General features: G+C 43.5%; 1 pseudogene; it reads right to left on the reverse strand.

The window, feature by feature from the left end:
- Positions 1-3,489: 3,489 nt before the first annotated feature.
- LOC111815200 lies at positions 3,490-3,547 on the reverse strand (annotated as a pseudogene).
- Between the last annotated feature and the right edge of the window lie 2,127 nt (positions 3,548-5,674).

Genomic DNA, 5,674 nt, shown 5'->3' on the forward strand with positions numbered 1-5,674 from the left:
GTGTTCAGGGTCCCACTACTAGATAGGATGCATAGTGATTCTCCTGTTTAGACCCTCCCAAGTGTTGAGATTACAGGCGTGCTCCACCATGCCCAGACTCAATCACCTTCTCAGGGTGCCCTGGGGACAGGGCTGGCATGACAGGCCTGAGGATCAAACCCCCGGCCCTTGCTTGCGGACGCTTTAATCCGCTGAGCTATTTGGCCAACCCACATGTCAGTTCTTCACTGTTATGGATTTATAGCTACTCCACCTGCCCAGCTAGCAGGACATCCATGCATGAGTTCTTTTGCAGACCATCTCTACCTTCATCAGAATGACAAAGAGCAAGGGGCATGAATGAACCAGGAAGCTTGGGCCAGGGCCTTGCTGTCTCCCAGCTGACAGTTGCTGAGATGTCTGAGGTCAGCAGACTCAGTGGAAGGCCTGCGCAGGGGCCATGGCAATCTGCGTTTGTTTGCCCACCCACCATCAAAAGCACAAGAAAAACCACAAGGAGGGGAGGCTACAAGCCTGCCCTCCTGAGGGCATAGAAGTAGCCCAGTTTTCCTGGACAGAGTCTGGCAAAAGCCAGGAAATATGCTTACGTGAAGCTAGCCAGAAGTGCTGACTCGGTGGCAGCGATGGAGAGGAGAGTGAACAAATAACTTATATCTTAAGAAAAAAAAAAAAGTCTAATTTTTGAAAGATCCATTCTGGCCTCTCTGTTACCTGGTGTTGATGGGTATACAGTCCACTTGAAGGCCATTCACGACCTCTAAGCAGCATGGACCTGGTTCCTGAGCTATGTGGGTTCATGACTGATGCAGAAGCTCTGTTGCCCCAGTGTGCTGTGGGGGCAGCATGCAGGTGTCTGCTGTCTCACTCCGAGTGACAGTAGAGCCACCCAGAGCCCCAACACCAGAGCCCATCACCCCCACTGCCAGCAGTTGAAAATCCAGTTCCAGGGAGTGGCCACAGGTACAAAACTTGCCCTGGGGCCCAGGCGCTGGCCCTCCTCCAATCTCTGTGACATTCCAAACGGTAACCCTCCTCCTGGGGGAATTCAGCACAGGAAAGCATGCCTGTCTGAGAAGAGGAAGCAGAAGAGGAAGCGAAGTCTTTCATCATTCTGGCCAATGAGTTCTCGGCAAGCAGGATAAGGCTAATGTTCATTTCTCAAGAAAATGGTCTGTTTTATAAGGCCACATTTTGTTCTAGCCATAAAATTTTAGGACAGGGGACAGTAGGGGAAGAGGCGAAGAGAAAAAAAGCCAAATTCACAGTGGCTGCTGCCTCTAGTTATTTTTATTAACCAGGTCCTGAGCTCCTGCTGAGTGAAAGTAGGTTGAGTTTAAGCGGAACAACTGTTGGGTTACAAGACTGCTGGGTGTGGGGAGCCGGAGGGGTTGGTGATTTTCCCAGGGGAGTCAGCCTCTTCTCCAGCAGCTGAAAATGTTTATTGCCACTTAATGTTCTATTACGGAACTTGATTTCTCATCTTCTCAGAAACCCTTAGCTTCCTATAAGCAAAAAATTCACGATTCCTGTCTACTTACTCCTCAGGGAGCTTGAGAATTCCCTGGGTTAATTTATGCCGAGCGCTTTGTTCTAGTCAACAATCATACTAATGAGGGTTATTAAGGCATCACCCAGACAACGGAGTGTCTCCCCTGCCTCCTGCTTTTTACCTGTTCTCACTGTGTGTCCCTCCTAGACTCAGTCTGAGATAAATGCAGACTCCTTGAGAATGTTCCCACGAAGCCAGCCTGCAGGGGGTGTGGGGGGCAGAGGGGCAGCGTCGTCACATGCTCTCTCACGTCCCGAATGTTGACAGAACAGCTGGACATCTTCTGCCTCAGTCCTCAGACCAACACTTGGGGACAGATTTTAGGTCTTTCTTTGTTAAATCTGTGCTGGGCATTCTGGTGGTAGCCAGAGCCTGGTCATGGTGGGAGTGTGGACACAAGTGATGGCTGGTTAATAAATATTTGCTAACACATAACTGCCTATGTGCAATTAACCAGATTGTTCCCCCTGCCCCACTGGGGATTAAACCAAGCATCTTTGCACTTAGCTACATGCCTCATCCTTTAAAAATTTTTTGAAATGGGGTCTTCCTAAATTGCTACATTGCCCAGGTTGGGCTTGAACTTGTGCACCTGTTACTTTAGCCTTCTAGATTACTGGGATTACAGGCATGTACCATCCTGCCTGAAAGAAGTTGTTGTTGTTGTTCTTCTTCTTTCTTCTTCTTCTTTTTTTTTTGTACTGGAGATAAAACTCAGGACCTTACCCTTGCCAGGCAGGCACTTAGGCCACTGAGCTATCTCCCCAGCCCCTGCCTGGAAGTTCATGAAATTTTTTAATAAATGACTGTAAAGACCTAAAAGTCTTATTTCAATTTCACAGGCAAAGATGGTAGATCTCCACTTGGGAAGACTGCTCTTTAGCTCCCCTTCAGCACACATTAATAATAATTTTAATATGCCACGCCCCCCCCTTGTTAATGAAAATGAATCGCCAGCTTGCTGGTGATAACATGCCTTTATAGCAAGCAACATCTTTGCTCTCAAAAGAAGAGGTGAGGGTATAAGCAAGACAGTCTTCTGAGCCCATGTTTGAAGAAGGTGTGTGGACAGATAACATAGGGTATCATTTGGATTCTATCTCTGCTATTTTTGTACCTTGGTTCTCATTGCTCTTTCTTCCCTAGCTCTGTTAGAGATAAGCCCTGTTAAATCTAAATTACTTTTGCAATTATCACGTAGTTTAGGAGATACAGCGCTAAGCCTTGGGAGGCCAGGAGATTAAATGAAAGGATGAATTAGTGGCTGCAAGGTAGTGGAGTGTTGAGGAAGAAGCCTCCTGTTCTTCCCCAAATCACTGATTTCATAAACAGAAAGGCCATGTGCTTGCCTTGTGAACATTGTATCAGCATCTAGTATGTCCTTCTTTTTGTTAGAACCTTGGTGAAAGGCAAAAAATAGTTTTTTTTTGGTATAGTGGACTCATTTTTGATGCGGGATAGCTAAGCAATATATATATTTTAAGTTGAGGATATTTTTAAGCCTCTAGAGAGCTTGGGTATCACACTTTATTACTCATGACAAACTTCCGCAACAACACATCCACCACCACCACCACCATTACCAGAAATAAGTCTTTGTGGAACATTCATCCAATGGTGGGAAGGATAGGAAACCTTTCTTAAGACATGGAAGATGGCATCATTGTGGATGTCCATGCATCAGGACATTAAGGACTAATATCACTTAGTTGTGGATTCACCAAGAAATTCTTCCAAACTCCTTAGGAAGTCACTTATGCAGTCTTCTAATTTAGGGTTATCTCCTGTTAGCTTTGCTCAGGGGTCTCGGGATCCAGTGGGACTCTTGGGGAGATGACAGCCCTGAACCTCAAAATTAGAGCAGGAGCTATTGCCCCACGCTGTTAGTTAAGCATACAACCCTTGTGGCATGGCATAACCTCTTTTCCTATTTCACTGGGGAAGAGTTGGCCTGGCCAGATACTACACTTGATCTTAGCCAAAAGGCCAAGAAGCGATGGCCTGGCTAGAGAATCAGGAATTTTTCCTAAAGTTACTGTTTCATCATTGTCTATTCTTGAATCATCTTCTCTAAAAATTTTATCCCCTCATTTCTTATGTCTTCCCTAGAAGAAAATTGTGACTGTTTAAGGGCAAGATTCACCCAAGTGATTGATTTTCCTTTATGCCTCACAATGTTAGATTTTAAAAGTTCATGAATTTAGGCTCAGTCAAATCAAGGTAGTGCTCACATTTAATCTTACCAACCCAATGGAACACAAGGAACACATTTGCAATTTCTGGCACTGCATGTATTAAAATTCTGAATTGTTGACAATGAACCTTTTGTAAGTTCAAGTTCAATCAGTATATTTTCATGCACTGGAATTTATTCAGCGGTTCAGTAGATATTCTTGAAATCAAGTATATGTATATGAAAGGATAAGAATTTAAAGTAATAAAGAGACTCAGCATAGCAACAGCTAAACTGAACTGACTGCTTCTCTTGAGCTATGAGCTGTGATAAGAGCTATCAAGGGATTATTTACTGAGAAGATTTGTGATCACCCCCTCATAGAGCTATCTCATCTTGTAAAATAGTATCAGTGAACAGCAAGAAGGGACAGCTTCAGAGTGAAGTGAGGAATGAAGACTTCTCAAAAATTTGGAACCAAATATGTTGACATACGGTTCTATGGCTTAATGCCACACAATGTGTTAACAATGTGGAAGCACATAGATTTACAAAATTGAAAATCATTTAAAGTTTGGAAGAAACAAATGCTACATGTATTAACTTAAACTGATAGTGCAGTTTCCCATTCTTTGTCTCTCCTGTCAAAGCACCATCAAAAGAATTTTTGTCCACTATTATTTCACCTCAAATCCCATCCCAGCATCACCTGAAGTTTTGGTTCATCCATTTTGCTGTTGATCAGCAGAACACCACGGTGATTTCACTCTTTATTTTGATGTCTGGCTTAGCACAGTCTCTTATAGATATTGTTGAATTAATTACCATGAAGATAGGCTCATTTTTGCCTTCTGGTCTCTTTGTTGTTTTCAAAACCACATCATTTTTATTAATTGGACTTTTTCATTCCAAACTCCTTCTATTTCTCCCCTTGCAGAGATGAAAAATGTGTAATATTGAGCTCTTAATGAGAATGTAAGAGGCATTACTGCCAGTCTTTTCAAGACTTGTGGGAGATGCAAATTTATGACAAGAGATGAGAGCCTCTTAAAAGGAGTTCAATGTAGATGGGGGTGGGAGGGGGAGCATCCGAATTGTCTCTTGTGCGTAAGTGGTGTGTGAAAGAAGGTGACCTACTCATGGATGCCAGATAAAATCTGTTGACTTGAGTCTCTAAGAGTTTAAGTAGTGCAGGCAGATGTGGTCAGGAATGAGCTAAATGCTTCTTCAGGCTGGACGAATACACTGTACTCTTTATATTACACTCACGCTCTTCTCAAAGGGGTGTTGTCACACCGAGTTCACACAAGTGCTCCCTCTTTGCGATTTTGCCAGAACCCTGTTCTGTGTAACTCTGCTTATGTACTGGAGACGTCTTAGGTTCCCACATCCAGACATCACTAATGACCTCATTAATGCCATTTTGATAAAACATTTCTAGCACTACTGCATATTGGCGTAGCTGTCCAATATGGCATATCTGTCCATACTACAGTCCCCATACCCTTCACTTATCACATACCTGTTTTATCACATATCCAAAACTATAAAGGATAGTTTTGAAGTTGTTAATGCTGCATATTTTTAATTTGTTTTGGCCTCAAACCCAGTGCTTGATGTCCCTTGTTATGAGCCTTGGCAAGGAAAACTCTTCCAGAGGTCCAATAATGAGAGACGCTGCCCTTCAGAGATCCGAAGCAACCATCTCCCTGCTTCATTTGTTCTGGGAAGAGTGACTTTGACTTTCTGTGCTGCTATAAAGTGAAGATGACCACTTAGAGGCAAAGGCGCACGTTGATTGCTGTTTTTCTATGTCCCAACTCTAGCTCATTCCCTTTCCACCATGGTCCTCTTCCATGGGCTTAGGTTGTCTGCCATCTGGAATTGGCTACTTTTCTAATGGAAATAATTTCTACCTCAAATCATCACAGTCCTCTGAGATCTGATACTGA

The sequence above is a fragment of the Octodon degus genome, unplaced genomic scaffold (genome assembly GCF_000260255.1).
Source record: "Octodon degus isolate 3935 unplaced genomic scaffold, OctDeg1.0 scaffold00012, whole genome shotgun sequence".
NCBI classification, from domain to species: Eukaryota; Metazoa; Chordata; class Mammalia; order Rodentia; family Octodontidae; genus Octodon; species Octodon degus.